The 15,779-nt window shown below is 43.1% G+C and overlaps 1 protein-coding gene across 2 annotated transcripts in view; it reads left to right on the forward strand.

Annotated features, from left to right (window-relative positions):
• LOC137369608 (potassium voltage-gated channel subfamily B member 2-like) overlaps nucleotides 1-15,779 on the forward strand; it is a 422,869-nt gene that overhangs the window by 370,519 nt on the left and 36,571 nt on the right. The gene's annotated exons all lie outside the window — the stretch shown is intronic.

Raw genomic sequence — 15,779 nt, forward strand, 5'->3', positions numbered from 1 at the left:
GCCAATATTATCGCTCAATGAATGTCACAAAAACAGATTATCTGGTCATTATCACATTACTGTGTGTGGCCACATTGTCCGCATGCCTGACACAAGACTCCCAAAACAAGCTTTCTATTCCGAGCTCCGTCACGGCAAAAGGCTACCAGGAGGGCAGAGGAAACGCTACAAGGATGTCCTTAAAGCCTCCCTGGAAAAATGTGACATCCCCACTGATTCGTGGGAATCTCTTGCCTGAGACCACCCAAAATGGAGAAGCATCTGCGAAGGTGCCAGCCAGTTTGAACAACGTCAACATGACCAGGCAGCGACCAAGTGCAAACAGCGGAAGGAGCGTTCAGAATTCCGAGCATCCCATTTACTCGCCTCACCAAACACCACCTGCCCCAACTGTGGCAAGAGTGTGAGGATCCAGAATTGGACTATTCAGTCACCTAAGGACCCACAACCCTGGAGTGGAAGAAAGCCATCCTCGTTCTCGAGGGACTGCTTAAGAGAAGAGAGACTATTTGTGGGTGCAATTTGGTTGCTGCCTTTTCTACATTACAACAGTGACTACACTTCAAAAAGTACTTTTTTGACTCGTTCATGGGATGTTGGCGTCGCTGGCTAGGCCAACATTTATTGCCTATCCCTCATTGGCTATAAAGTGTTTTGGGAGGTCATGAAAGGAGCTATATAAATGAAAGGATTTTTTAGCACTACTGAAAGCCAGCCTGGATCTTTAACTGTAGCCTGCACCACTTAAAGGGAAGGTTCATTGTGGCTGCTGAAGGTGCTGACATCATTCGGAATAGTGCGTGCAACAAAAACCAATAACTGACTATGGAAGTGTGCGTGCACCGAGGTTTTCCGATGCTGCTCTGGAGATCTTCGTGGAGTAGTTGGAAACAAGGAGAGATGTCCTATATCTGCAGAAGGCTAGGAGGCTGTCCCAACATACAATGAGCAGGCAGTGGGAAGAAATAGACATGGAGGTCAAACTTAGGAATTTAGCCCCAAGGACTTGGATGCAGTGCCGCAAGAAGTTTAATAACCTGACACGAGTAGTCAAGGTCATAGAATGCAACTTAAAATGCTATATCCTACCAACTACACTGTTTGCTTCAGTCACAGCTCAGTTCACCACATCCCCAGTACTCACCTACCACAATCTCTATCAGGACTCATAGCTGACATTCATCTGCTTTACCTCACCCTCACACACTGAGCACTATTGCAAGCCTCACACCCACATCTCATACCTTGCTCACACTTCCAACTATTCAACCATGACAGCCACATCACCTAAATATATTGCATGACACTCACTGACACACTTCCCTTTCTCTTGCAATAGAAGGCAGCGCACAACCAGAGGCAGCAGGAACTAACCAGAGAGGGAGAGGGACAGGCACGCCTGCATGTTCTAACTCCAATGGAGCAGACAGTGCTGGCTGTTATCAGAAGGCCGGTTGAGGCCGTAGTCAGCGGAGGAGTTGAACCCATTGAAGATGGCAGTAACTTCATACCTACTCCTTCTTTTCACATCTCACTTCCCCCTCATCACACCATTTCTTCTGTCTTGCAGATAGTGTAAGCATGCACTTCTTATTTTCCTTTCTCCCCTGACGCAACCTTATCCTTGTCCCTTTTTCTCTTCCAGATACCCAAGAACTGCAATCTGGCCAGGCAGTGAAGGAAGACCAGGAAGAGCATGATGTTGAAGATGTACCATCAGTTGATTTCACACTTGCAGCCACTAGCTCAGATACTGACACTATGCATATCTTAGAGGATAGCATAGAAGCGGGATGTGCTCATGGTGAGAAACCTGGCACAAGTGTGCTGCAGCCAGGGTGGGGCAAGATATCGCAGGTGTCAGCTCACCAGAGGGTGGGATCACATGTAAGTTCTGCAGCAGAGGATTCAGATCAAAACTTTGATGGGCCAGGCTACAGAAAAAGGCTGATGGGTGTACACACCAAACTGCTTGGTACGTTCGGAAGCATGCCAGGAAGCCTGCATTCAATGTCAAGGAATCCTACACTAACTTAGCACAGGGCTTTGCACAGAGCTTGCACAGAATCCTTTCCAGCGTAGAACTGGTGGCCAACTCCATCAGCTAGTGAACACAACCATCATGAAGCGTCAGCTCATCTGCTGCTGAAACCCTCACCCATGTGTTTGTTACCTTGAGACTTGACTGTTCTAACATACTCCTGGCCGACCTCCCACATTCTATACTCCATCAACTGGAGGTCATCCAAAACTCTACTGCCCGTGTTCTAATTCATACCAAGTCCTGTTCACCTATCACCTCTGTGTTTTCTGATTGGCTCCTGGTTAAGCAATGCCTCAATTTTAAAATTCTCATCCTTATTTTCAAATCCTTCCATGCCCTTGCCCCTCTGTGTAATCTCTTCCAGCTGTACAACCCTTCGAGATATGTCTACTCCTCCAATCCTGGCTTCTTAAGCATCCCCAATTTTAATTGCTCCACCAATGGCCATGCATTTAGCTGCCAAGGCCCTAAGCTCTGGAATTTCCCCCTAAACCTCTCCTCCTTTCTTTACTCCTTTAAGTCACTCTTTAAAACTTATCTCTTTGACCAAGCTTTTGGTCATCTGCCCTGATATCTCCTTATGTGGCTTGCTGTCAAAGTTTGTATAATAATGCTCGTGTGAAGCACTTTGGGACTTTTTACTACATTAAAGACAATATGTAAATACAAGCTGTTGCTGTTGTTGTTTTCTGATGGTTGATGTATCAGCTTCCATTGCAGCACAAGCAGTTTCCACCATGAGTGCTGCAGTGGAAGCTCAAATTGATATTATGCAAGGTTGGCTTGCTACCATCATGGCTGTGGATACCAGTGTTCAAAAGGGATTGCAGTTGTCAGAACAGTGCAGAAATCTGTGCTTCAGCAGATTACCAGGATTGCTGAGGCACTGCCCCAGAGGTGTGGCAGTGGCTTTGTGGAGTATGAATCTGCTGCCCTCTCTCAGGAAGTGAGCATTCATGATCCCATCCCTGCCACTGCACCAGTATCCTTACTGTTGCCTATCAGGCAGCCAGCCCAGACTGCTACCACCCATACTGAGATGGTGCAATCTGAAGCTGAGCCTTCTAGGCCCAGAGCTGCTGAAGGTCATTTCCCAAGACAACTGGCAGTCTTCCCCACTGAAAGTCAGCAGCCTTCCACAAGCCATGATGCAGCCACTGCAGTAGCACTTCATAGGAGCATTAGGACAGGTAAAAGCACATGGAAGACAGGCACTAAGGGAATGTACAGGGGTGATTAATTTAATTTTCTATGCAATATGACATGATTTAATTATAAGTTTGATTCAAAATATGTATTTTTTGTTACTTTTATTTTGCATTGTGGCCGAGGATGATTTGATGGTCAGTGACAGAGGGAAGGTCAGGAGTGTGGGACTGTTGACAAATGGGGTATTGGGGTCAAGGTTACTGGTATCACACTCAAGTTAGTTCTTTACGTACTGCCCATGCAGAAAGGGGCTGTCTAGGTTGTAATTTCCCTTCTTCCTTCTTCTCTGCTATGTACTGTTCCTTATCCTCCCTTCCTCCTTTTCCTCCTACCTCTCGTCCTCCTCCCTCTTCTCACAGCTCGTCCTGCTCTACATAGCCTCTGCTTATTCTTCCAGTCATGCTCAATTTCAAGAGGAAGGCCTACTAGAGCATCAAGGTCTAGGAGCAACTGATTTGTGTAGAAGCTTGAAGTCAGAAAAAAGTACTTCAGTACCTGCCACATCATTCCCTATACACTTTTGAAGCTTGATTCAACCCAGGAAAGCACCAAAAATGTGTGGAACTGTAGCAACAGTCAGAAGAAATAAACCATGTAGTAGTTGATGATCTGTTAAAATAGCGCTGGGGATGGGGGAGTTTCCTTCATGTTCAGTTGTGTGAGATTAAAAAAGGGTGTCGGTTGGAGCGGGGCAGTGCTGGGGTCAAATCAGTGTTGGATGCTGATTCCATTTTGGAACCCTAAGGGCATTCAAAGTTAGCACTACTATGCCCAGTTTTTCCCCGAAAGATTCTAGTGGAGGCCAGAGTTATTACTGGGCCCCTGTCATGAATCTCATTGCAACGTGATGAATCCAAATAAAGGCTGTGTGTAGCTTAAGAGCATTTAACAGCAGTGCCGTTATCCACCCCACAGAACCTGCATCGAAATTTACCATATTATGTGCAATTTCTTCACCCCTCAGGCCAGTGTTCAAAATGTGATGGAGAGTTAAGATGAAAACCACCTCTGTCCATTGACCCTCAGGGTCTTTTGTGAAATGACCTTGGTCTTGTAACACAAGAATGACCTAATTAGAACTACTAATCTGACTCAGATCATAGGTAGCTATTGTAGGAAATGAAAAATGTCTCATTGATATTGTACTCTTCTTAAGCTGGAGCACATTGTTGGGGGAAAGTACAAGAAGCTGTACTCTATATCTAATTGTGATGCCAACAGTAGATGCCTCAAATAGATACTAATATCCTCTTAAAGAACAAGAGAATTCATCAACAGAAAGAATAGATTAAGGTAACAGTGGGACCTGAATTGACATGTAGTCAGTTTAAACCAGACAAGATAGTATACTGCAGGATCAATATAAGTTGATAATCTGATTATTACATTTGTTCGAAAGTTCTCTGTATTTTAAAAACAAGTTTTGAGATTGTCTTGTGTGCTGCAGAACTATGAGTTATGATGCGAGAAAATCAAGGAACTGTATTCATAAAGCTGAAATAACTTCCTTACACATTAAAGTTTATGGGCTATTGTAGCATTGTGGTTATGCTACTGAACTAGTAATCCAGAGGCCTGGACTAACAATTCAGATGTATGAATTGTAGCTGGGAAATTTAAACTTAATTAAATAAATCTAAAATAAAATGCCAGTGTCAGTAATGGTGACCATGAAACTCCTAGATTGTCATAAAATCTAATGTGGTTCACTAATGCCTTCTAGAAAAGGAAATCTGCCATCCTTATCTGGTCTGGCCTATATGTGACTCCAAATCAATGTGGTTGACTCATAACTGCCCTCTGAAATGTCCTAACAAGCCACCCAGTTGTATTCAAGAAGGTCAACACCACCTTCTGATGGCTAATATATGCTGGCCTTACCAATGACACCCCAATCCCTCTGAATGAATAAAAAGAAAAGTTGCTTATCTGTTAAATGTTGTTTTTCTATTAAATCTTTCTCCCATAGTGCTCTGAAATTATAACGGCTTTTCAAATGTAATTCTGACCGCGAGTTGCTAATTGCTGAACTGCAAAACATGTTGCGCTATTAAAGGGTTCTTTTTGTAGAGGTTGCACCTGGTTTCAGGTTTGAAATCAGGTCACAGTACAAATCATTTTATGGTTAGTCATGAAGCAGCTAATTAAAATACAACTTAAAAAGACTATGTGAAAAGCTTTTGACATTATTATTGGATTCCATCCATAATGCAATAATAACATTTTTAGACTAATTGTACTAAAAACAAAATAAAAATTTAAGAGGATTGCAGAAAACTGATCTGTATTTTGCCTTCTCATCTTTTAAAACAATAAGATTCACAGAAAATTTTGATGTAAGTTGTTGTTTGCTAGATTGCCCAGGGATCTTACAAAATGGGTTACAAATGATTATTTGTTTTCACTTTACAAAATCTTTGATACAAAATACTTAAATAAACTTGATGGACTAAATTTTACCACTGGTTTTGGGAACCCGATATCGAGGTGAAAAGCAGGTCCCGAGCTGCACTTGCCAGCATTGGGACCAGCTTGGCGATTTTACCACAGGCAGCCTCCTAATTGGCAGCCTGCGGGACTGCCATCCAATTAAGGACGGCAGGCAGGCTCTTGATGCTGCCAGCCCATTCAGTGGGTCAGCAGCTCTCAGGCCTCAGGAGCCCCACGGGAGACGAGGGCGTTGCTGAGGCAAGCAGAAGACCTTGAACATAAAAAATTCAGGGGCCAAGGGTCAGATGGAAAGCCCCTCAGGGGAATCGTTGAGTCCTCATATGCTGCCTTCCTTCCCCTGGCCTCCTCTCTAGGCCATGGATCTTCAGCTCCAATGGTTCCCAAGGCTGCCGCAGGGAGGCCACTTTCATGAAGCTGGTGACCTTCCTATGCGATAGAGGGCCGCTTCGCCATCGTCAAAATGGCAGTGGCCCCATAAAATGGCCTCTAATAAAGCCTTTAGTTATGCAAATCAGCTGCCTGCCCCCTTGGAGCCAGAGGTTGTGGTCCAATAGGTACCAGGACATAGGAGAAAAAAGGATGAGGTCCTTCGGACAGATCTGAGGGAGCTAGGAAAGAAATTAGCAAGCAGGCAGTAATCTCCAGATTACTTTCTGTGCCACGCTCTAGTGAGTATAGAAATAGTAGGGTAGAGCAGGTGAATGCGTGGCTGGAAAGCTGGTGCAGGACGGAGGGTTTTAGATCCCTGAGACATTGGGACGGGTTCTTGGGAATAGGGGACCTGTACAGGGCAGACGGGTTGCACCTGAACAGAGCCAGCATCAATACCCTTGCGGGGCAGTTTGCTATTGCTATTGAGGAGGGTGTAAACTAACTTGGCAGGGAATAGGAACCAGAAGAGAGGAAATAAAAAGGCGTACAAAGAATTGGGAGAGACAGCACTGGAGTAAGGAATAGTCAGGTGGGGTTATAGTAAGAGGGAATGCTTTAAATTCTAAATTAGGATTACAGTGCATGTATGTGAATGCACAAAGTGTGGTAAATTAGGTTGGTGAGCTGCAGGCACAGGTAGCCACTTGGGTGTATGATGTTGTGGTGATAACAGGGACAGGCTCAAAAAAGGGCAGAACTGGGTACTAAATATTCCTAGATACAAGGTGTTCAGGAAAGATAGACCATATGTGCAGGAAGTGTCATCAGTTGCAGCTGCTCAAGCTCCGGGTTTCGGGACTTGATCAGTAGCTGGTGTCACTGCGGTGCAGTGCATCCGTGAGGAGGAGAGCTTCGTGGATAGCACGTTTACAGATGTAGTTTAAAGAGCAGTGAGGGGCAAGAGTTCCTAGAGTGTGTTGAAGAGAATATTTTACTGCGGTATGTTTCCAGTCCAATGAGAAAGGAGGCACTGCTAGACCTGGTTCTTGGGAATGAGGTGAGCCAAGTGGATCAACTATCAGTAGGAGAACTTTCAAGGAACAATTATCATTTTATCATAAGATTTAGGTTAGCTATGAAAAAGGACAAGGAACAATCCAGAGTAAGAATAATGAACTGGGGGAAAGCTGACTTCAATGGGGTAAGAATGGATCTGATTATCTGACCCAGATAAATTGGAATCAAAGGTTGGTAGGTAAAACAGTAAATGAACAATGGGCTGCCTTTAAAGAAGAGATAGTTCGGGCATAGACAAGATATATTCCCTTGAAGGGGAAAGGTAGGGCAAACAAATCCAGAGCTCCCTGGATGATGAAAGAGATAGAGATTAAGATGAAGAAGAAAAAGTGCGCTTATGACAGATGTCAGGTGGATAACACAACTGAGAACCAGGTGGAATATGGAAGGTTCAGAGGGGAAGTGAGAAAGCAAATAAGAGAAGCAAAGAGAGAGTATGAAAAGAGACTGGCAGCTAATATAAAAGGGAATCTAAAAAGTCTTCTCGGGGCATATTAATAATAAAATAATGGTGAAAGGGGGAGTGGGGCTAATTAGGGACTAAAAAGGGGATTTTGCACATGGAGGCCAGCGACATGACTGAGCTATTAAACGAATACTTTGCATCTGTCTTTACCAAGGAAGAAGATGCTGTGCAGGTCATGGTGAAAGAGGAGATAATTCAGATACTTGAAGGGTTTAAAATTAATAACGAGAAGGTATTGGATAGGCTAGCTGTACTTAAAGTTGATAAGACACCAGGACGAGATGAGTTGCACCCAAGGATTCTGAGGGAAGTGAGAGTGGAAATTGTGGAGGCATTGGCCATAATTTTCCAGTTTTCCTTAGCTTCAGGAGTGGTGCCAGAGGACTGGACAATTGCAAATGTTATACCCTTGTTCAAAAAAGGGTGTAAAGATAGGCCCAGCAACTACAAGCCAGTCAGTTTAACCTCGGTGGTAGGGAAGCTTCTAGAAACAATAATTCGGGACAAAATTAACAGTCACTTGGGCAAATGCAGATTAATTAGGGAACGCCAGCACGGAATTGTGAAGGACAAATCCTGTTTAACTAATTTACTGGAGTTTTTTGATGAGGTAACAAAGAAGGTTGATTAGGGCAATGCTGTTGATGTGGTTCTTCCAAAAAGCACTTGATAAAGTGCCACACAACAGACTTGTGAGCAAAGTTATAGCTCATGGAATAAAAGGGACAGTAGTAACATGGATATGAAATTGGCTGAGTGACAGGAAACAAAGAGTAGTGGTTAACGGATGTTTTCCAGACTGAAGGAAAGTTTGTGGTGGAGTTCCCCAAGGGTTGGTGTTGAGACCCTTGCTGTTCCTGATATATATTAATGACCTAAACCTTGGTGTACAGGGAACAATTTCAAAATCTGTGGATGATACGAAACTTGGAAACATTGTGAACTGTGAGGAGGATAGTGTAGAACTTCAAAAGGACATAGACAGGTTGGTGGGATGGGCAGAAACGTGGCAGATGAAATTCAATGCAGAGAGGTGTGAAGTGATTCATTTTGGTAGGAAGAACATGGAGAGACAATAGAAAAATAAAGGGTGCAATTCTAAAGGGGGTGCAAGAGCAGAGGCACCTGGGTGTGTATGTGCACAAATCATTGAAGGTGAGAGAACAAGCTGATAGAGCACTTAATAGAGCATACAGCACCCTAGGCTTCATTAATAGGGGCATAGAGTACAAAAGCAAGGAAGTTATGTTAGACTTGTATAAAATACTAGTTCGGCCTCAGCTGGAGTATTGTATCCAGCACTGGGCACTACACTTTAGGAAAGACGTGAAGGTATTAGAGAGAGCGCAGAACCATTCACGAGAATGGTTGCAGGGATGAGGAACTTCAGTTACGTGGATAAATTGGAGAAGTTGGAACTGTTTTCTTTGGAGAAGAGAAGGTGGAGAGGAGATTTTATAGAGGCATTCAAAATCATAAGGAGTCTGGACAGGGTATTCAGGGAAAAACTGTTCCCATTGGTGGAGGGATCAAGAATAAGAGGGTACAGATTTAAGGTAATTGGCAAAAGAAGCAATAGCGACGTGAGGAGAAACCTTTTCACGCAGCGAGTGGACCTGGAATGCATTGCCTGAGAGTGTGGTGGATGCAGGTTCAATCGAGGCATTCAAAGTGGAATTGGACTGTTATTTGAAAAGGAAGAATGTGCAGGGCTGTGGAGAGAAGGCGGGGGAGTGGCACTAGGCCAAGTGCACTTTCGGATAGCCAGCGCTGACTCGATGGGCCGAATGACCTCCTTCTGTGCTGTAACAACTCTGATTCTGTGAAGTCTAAGTCATTTGACTGATTGCTCGTGGCATAAATGATGTACAACCCTAGCTCCTCTTCGCTTAAGCACTCTGGATTTACTTCAAGATTGTGAACTCCACCCTTGTTACGCCACAGCTTGCCACGCCACTGCTTGCCATTACTACTAGAAAGAGTTCTCTTTCCTGCTTTGTCCTTCATTTGGCAAGCAGTTGCAATCTGGCCTATCTTTTGCAATTACAGCAAGTTGCATTTCTGTGCTGACAGGCCTGTGCCATATGGTTGCCATTATAATGATAACAAGTCACAAAACATTTATAAACAGCACTCTTCTGACCAGGTCTCCCACCTTAGACTTGGTAGAAACCTTCTGACAATGGACAGAAGCTGTACGAGTCACTTGCGTAGGATAAAATTCCCAAGCATTCTTTGATGCCGTCTGCATGATAGAAGCAACCTCACACGTTAGCTCAAATGCCAGAATAGTGTGTTTAGTAACTTCGACTGGATCCTTTCATCTACCAATCCACACATGACCCTGTCTCATAATGCACAGTCTAAGAATGTACCAAAGTTGCAAAGTAATGGTAAATTCTTCAGTGCCACAATGTTTTCACCAACTGTTTTGCTACTTCTCTGGTTTCTCGTTCCAAATTTGTATCTTTTGTGGCTTGTATCTTCATATAGATTGGAGAAATCAGATTGGCAAAGGTAGCCTGGAAGGTGAGTTCATAAAGTGCATTTGGGACAATTTCTTAGAGCAGTGCGTTCTAGTGCCAACCAGGGAGCAGGCTATTTTAGACTTGGTAATGTGCAATGAGACAGGATTAATTAATCACCTCATAGTAAAGGAGCCTCTAGGGAACAGTGATCATAACATTATAGAATTTCACATTCACTTTTTAAAATAAAGGTTCATTTTAAAGTCAAAGTCCATTTTTCACAACTCTTCAGAATTAGTCCATGATTGTTGTATCATTGCACTTCCGGTTTGTGTGGCATCTCCCCCAATAGGGAAAAAATGAAATTTCTTGGATTTCATTTTTATGTTGTTTCTTTTTATGGGTTTAGAAAGATGGGAGAAAGAAACAGTAGGACAGTTAGGGTCACACCATGGTACACATTAATTTCATTCACCCCTTAGGCTTTCAGCCGATGTTTTTTTTTCATCATCCTTCCTTTGGATGAGGTACCATCAAAAAATTGCATTTCTTTTGGTTACGAGTTGTCAAATGAAGTTGTAGTTTCTCTTGCACCAGTTAGTTCTACTTTAGGAATGTTAATCTCCAGGACCATGTGATTGTTAATGAAGCTTATAGTATGCAAATTTCTGTTACCGCTTGATGTGAGGTTCCCTGTTTGTACAAGTTTTAACCCCTTAACTATGGCTTCCACTATACATGGTGTTAACCATTCAGATTCTTTAGAACATTACAGCGCAGTACAGGCCCTTCGGCCCTCGATGTTGCGCCGACCTGTGTAACCATCTGACCAAAACCATTCTGGCACATTGATAGTTCTTATTTCTAGGGTGATAGTGGGTGATACATTGCTTTTTTGCCTCTGCAAAGCATCTGGGATTGCTTCCTTTTTCTTGTTGAGTTCTGACTCTAAATTGTTGGGTTTGACTAGTTTTGGATTTGGAACCTGATTGTGTGATTCTTCAGTGGGTAGATCCATGCTGACCTCACTTTTAGTTTTCTTGTGATTTTCACAAGGGTGGTTCACTTTAGGGTATGTTACCTTCCCTTTTCCTTTTACTTCTGAGATAGATGTTTCCCTAATTTGCCCCATGTCCTCTGGGACACTACTGCTCACAGGTGGTTGTCCAGCTTCCACTGCACTCTCCTGTGGCACTTTGACTAGCTGAGGCATCTCCCTCAATTTCGGCTTGCCTGTTTGGGAACTTTCCTTGTCCCTATTTAAATGTTTTGAAAAGATTTCAGGTAACCATATCTCGGTTTCTTTTCTTTCAGCTTTTGAGGCTATTAGTTTCTTTAAATCTTTTCAGCTGTATTTGGGCTTGTTTAAATTCTTCTGGCTCTACCGCCCCCCTGTGGGATTTTTGGGCCTTCCCCAGCTCTCTGCAGCTGTACAGAGTTTTATTTGTTCCCTTCAGTTTCTCCGGTCTCTGTGGACTGTTCTGGACCCTCTGGGTACAATACTGTGCTTCCTGCCAAGTCATTGCCTAGCAATAGGTCTATCCCCTGCATGGGTAAACTCGGAATGATTCCAACTGTGACCAACTTACTCTGTAGGTAAATTTTAACTAAGAGAACTTTCAAGCATTTGCCAGTAAGCCCTTTTACTAATACCATGGTATTTGTTCTGCTTTCCAGTAGCATTTCTGTCAGTTTGGCCTTCATTAGGGTCTGAAAAGACCTGGTATCCCTGAAGATGGTTATCTCCTTGTCTGGTGCCTTTGACACAAAGGAGTAATTTTTCCTTTGTGCAAAAAGTTCAGATATGTGTTCTGCTCTTGTGTTATAATAGAACACAGGCTTATCACTTTCAAAGCCACAAACTGCAATTCTAAATGCATATGAGTTGGTAATGGAAGCACAAACACATGCATGACTGCAGTGCCTCCTGCTGGTTTTTTGGCATACCAACAATTTGCCTGGACATGCCCAGATTTGCCACACTGCCTGGCAGACCCCTACTGGTTTATCCCTTGGATTCCTTCTTTTAAAAGTTGCAGACTGGTCAGGTTTTCCTTCCCTGCTTTCCTTTTCTCTCAAGCCTATTTCTACTTCCTCTGCATCTCTGTTATATCTCCCTAGCTTGTACAAGTTACTAGACCCAAATTTATTTGAAGTTAGGGATTTATGTATTAATTCACAGTCGTTGGCCATTTTAACTGCTTCCCTTACTCTAGTGACTCTTTGTTCTTCAGTGTGGGTTCTTATACTACTTGGGATGCTATTTTTAAACTTTTCCAGCAACATCATCTCTCTCAAATTTTCATATGAGGATTCTAGCTTGAGAGATCATATCCAGCGATCAAATGTTTGATTCTTTCGAATTCAAGGTCTATGTGGGTCTTCTCTGGGTGTGTCAGAATTTCTGTCTATATGCTTCCAGTACCAACTCATATGCATTTAGAATTGCAGTTTTAGTTTGTTCATAAACAGAGGAACTTACTTCTGATAACAGGGAAAAAGCTTCACAAGTCCTACCCAAGAACTTGCCTTGTGAGACGAGAGTCCAGAATTTTTTCAGCCATTTTAGTCTGTTGGTTGTTTCTCAAATGAGATAAAATGTGGCTAAATCTCCTCCTCATTAAGTTTTGGCACTAGTCTTGAGTGTCTCAGCACATCAAAGTTTCACTCTGAATTGAGGATAAGATTTGAGTGACGAGCAGCATTTTCATTTTGGGTTCGCAGTCTCTATAACTCAAACCTTCTTGCTGCTTCCTCTCTTTGCATCTCTCTTTCCTCCTTTTCCTTTTGAAGCTGAAACTCTCTTCCTTTTTCATCTGTAACTGGATTCTAGCTAGAATTATTTTTTCAGACTCTGATTCTAGGCTTTCTTTTTCTAGTGCAGGGATACATTTAAAATGGTTGGCTAGACTTTTCACCAGTTCAGGTTTCTTTGCTTTTTTTCTGAAAGTGATTCCTATCTCTGTAGCTAAGCATTTTAAATCTCCAATACTTTTGTTTAACTTATCATGGGATATCTCTCCCTGCTCTACAAACTCTTTAGCATTAAATGTGGCCATCTCTTTTCTCGCACTGTAGAGAAAAAAAAAGAATACAAGAAAACCTGTTTGTTCATTTTTCCACAATTTTAGCAGTCAATTTTCCTCCTGTTTTTCAAATCTCTCATTTGTCTGGAGGTTTAGATCCTGACTTCGAGAACAAATTTGTTATGGCCATGTGGTGTGATGTGGGTAGTTCCCCACAGTTCAACTCCTCACCTGACTGCAGCAAGTATTTTGTTCAACGGGTTTAACCCCTTGGTTTTTATTTTTCAAATACACAAACAGTGACAGGTTTTCTTGTAGGTTTTGAAAACAGAAAGTCAATTGTTTATTGATAAGTACACCTTATCCCGAAATTGTCGCAACTGCATCCACTCATGCATTTGCTCACACACACACACACACACACACACACACACACACACACACACACACACACACACACACACACACACACACACACACACACAGGAAGAGACAAATAGGGAAGGAAAAAAGGAAAGTGGTTTTCAGTGGGGGTAGTTTACGATAAACCTGTTGAATTCTCTTGAAAAGTTCTGGACGGATGTAGGCCTGAGATGATTATAGATTTCTCTCTTGATTGAAGGTTCTGTTCAAGATGGTGGGTTACTTCTAGCTCTCACTGCTGTATACATACTGTAGATGTAAGATTTTTTCAGCAGGGCACTGTGCTTCCTGGCTTGGCCGGAACTCCAGCTGTTACAAGTAGCTTCACCTTCTGGGTCAGTTTCTCTCTCTCTCTCTCTCTGGCTGTCTTTTTTTAAGGTAAAACTGTGTCACCTCTCACCTCCTGGTAGGAGAGATTCTCCTCTCTTCCCTATGGTGATTGCACAATGGCCCAGGACCTGGTTACTTCACACCTCCTCTGTTTCAGAAGAAGACATTCAATTCTGGAATATTTTTAGGATAAGTATAAGATGGGTTTCATTAACACCATTTGACTTTGAAGATTTGTCTTTTGTCTTGGTCAGACTGTTTGAATACACAAAAGATCATCTCCTTTCTTCAGCAGCCATTTTGGACCATTGTTCACTTTTTAAAATAAAGGTTCATTTTTTTAAAACAAAGTCTGTTTTTCATAACTCTTCAGAGTTAGTCCATGATTGTTGTACCATTGCACTTCCAGTTTGCTTGATATAAGTTAATGATCAATACTTGGGTGTGCAGGGCATAATTGCAAAATTTGCAGATGACATAAAACTTGGAAGTATTGTGAACTGTGAGGAGGATAGTGATACACTACTTCAAGAGGACATAGACCAGATGTCGGCAACATGTCCATACACGGACACCAGTGTCCGTGGTAAAAGCTTTTGAGGTCCGTGACTGGTAATTTCACGGATGGGAAATTTCCCATTGGCTTCTTCAGACCGGCTTTTTTTTAAAAATCGCATGTTTCAGTTTTATAGCTGACAGGTGCTGAAGCAGAACAGCGTTTCCGAACTTTGGACAGATTCAGGGTTTTCCGGCGGGTTCCGATTTGTTTTTGAAGTCCGCCAGAAAACCACAAAGCTGTCCAAAGTTCAAAAGCGCTGTTCCCACTCTCAGCAACGGTCAGAGAGAAAGTGAGAAGGGGAGAGAGAGAGAATGGGGGTGGGGGTACAGAGAGAGAGACTAGGGGTGGAGGTACAAAGAGAGACTGGGGGAAAGAGAGAAAGAGTGGGGGAGAGGGAGAGAGTGGAGGAGAGAGAGATAGTCGGGGAGAGAGAGAGTCGGGGGTACAGAAAGAGGAGAGTGGGGGGAGAGTGGGGGAGAGAGAGAGAAAGAGTGGAGGAGAGAGAGAGGGAGTGGGGAAAGACTGGGGGAGAGAGATAGAGTGGGGGCTACAGAGAGAAAGGGAGAGTGGAGGAGAGAGAGCAGAGGGGTAAGAGAGAGAGAACGGGAGACAGAGAGAGAGAGAGTGGTGGGGGACGGGGTGTGGGGGGAACAAGTGAGCACAGGGACAACACAGAAAGGGGATGCGACACAGAGGGGGGGTAATGACACGGGGGGAAACACGGAGGGGGGGACAACACAGAGAGGGGGGACAACACAGAGATAGAGGGACGACATGGAGGATGAAACATATGGGGGGATGACACAGAAGGGGAAGCAACAGAGAGAGGGAGGAACACAGAGAAGGGGGGACAGAGACACACAGGGAGAGAGACAGACACCGAGAGCGAGAAGGGAGAGAGAGCAATCAACAGATAGATGGACATTCATCCGGAATACTCTGCATCACCACACAAGTGTGCAGTCAGACATTGATTAATTGTGCAAGCAAAGAAATGCCAGGTATCTCACTAAATAAGTGCCCAAAATAGTGACGAGAAAGTAAGTCAATAAATTAGTCTTCTCATTTAAAGCTTCTTCACAAAAATGCACATTTGTTGTTGTTTTGATTAATATTAAGATACATTTTTAATGCCTTTATCTTTCTGACTTTGTCTCACAGGCCTCCTATGTAAGACAAAAATTGTAATGTGCCCCCCCAACCCCCGCCACACAAAAAGGTTGGACACATCTTAGCAGCTTGGTTATTTTAAAACACAAGTTTAATGGTTTGTGTTATGTAAACTCTTTTTAAAATTGCAAAAGTCACCTTGGGAATGTCTCAATTTCTACACTCTGGCAAGCATTACTTTCAA

The sequence above is a fragment of the Heterodontus francisci genome, chromosome 5 (genome assembly GCF_036365525.1).
Source record: "Heterodontus francisci isolate sHetFra1 chromosome 5, sHetFra1.hap1, whole genome shotgun sequence".
Taxonomy (NCBI): domain Eukaryota; kingdom Metazoa; phylum Chordata; class Chondrichthyes; order Heterodontiformes; family Heterodontidae; genus Heterodontus; species Heterodontus francisci.